The 835-nt window shown below is 38.7% G+C and overlaps 1 protein-coding gene across 3 annotated transcripts in view; it reads left to right on the plus strand.

Annotated features, from left to right (window-relative positions):
* Nucleotides 1-283: 283 nt before the first annotated feature.
* The window catches only part of LOC128885247 (protein yellow-like), a 9408-nt gene continuing 8856 nt past the window's right edge, over nt 284-835 (plus strand). Inside the window, exon 1 of one of the 3 annotated variants that reach the window (XM_054139189.1) lies at nt 284-435. The gene's annotated coding sequence lies outside the window, so the exon portion shown is untranslated. Of the gene's footprint in view, nt 566-835 lie in introns of all 3 variants that reach the window. The other 2 variants (XM_054139187.1, XM_054139186.1) reach the window with 2 other exon arrangements.

Below are 835 nucleotides of genomic sequence, written 5' to 3' on the forward strand. Positions count from 1 at the left end.
GATTATAAAAAGAGAAGTTAAGAAAGTACAATTTCACAGAAAAGTTTCTTGGGAAATTGATCGGTGTACGAATACATTGTACACTCACTGTATTTGGATATCCGTTTATCAGCGGTATATTGTTAGATTTAATAATACATATCGTTATTTCTAATTTTAGAGTGGACCAAAATAATTGACTTATTTATAAGAGTAAATATAGAGGCTGGAACGTTCGATTCCACTGTGTAATAACGTCACGGCTAGCGGGAACGACGAATCGTGGTATTTTAACAGGTCTGTCGAGCGAATCAGTGCCCGCTAAGCCTTGAACGGTACCAAACGGTACCCCGGGAGAACGTCCTTCGTGTCGCTGACGAATTCTTAGTTTGTCGCGTGTTACCGCTGCAGTAGCACCTCGTTTGAACCTCTCGCGGCACTCGGTCGAAACGATAGGCAAGTGATTAATAAAATTAACAAGGTGAAAGGATAGTGTGTGTTACTTGGATCCGAGGGGGATGGACTGTGGAAGATCTTTCGTTGTTTAGTAGAACAAGTGAGACGTTTTATGTGCATTCGAACTCGAGTAAAAATGATTTGAAATAATATTTAATAGCGAAAGCGTGCATATGCAAGTGGCAGCGTGCATTTACAGTGACACACAAATTTGTTCACATGCGCTCTAACATTCACCGGTTTACCACAGTCTTGATTCTTAAAGTTGATCTTGATCGTAAAGTCGGTAGCGTTAGAAATAATTTAAATATCGGATCATTGGTTCAATTATCGATTCTCAACTTCTTTTTATTTGATGTAAATCGATTTGATCAATTTGATTTTATGTGCATTCGAACTC

The sequence above is a fragment of the Hylaeus volcanicus genome, chromosome 2 (genome assembly GCF_026283585.1).
Source record: "Hylaeus volcanicus isolate JK05 chromosome 2, UHH_iyHylVolc1.0_haploid, whole genome shotgun sequence".
NCBI classification, from domain to species: Eukaryota; Metazoa; Arthropoda; class Insecta; order Hymenoptera; family Colletidae; genus Hylaeus; species Hylaeus volcanicus.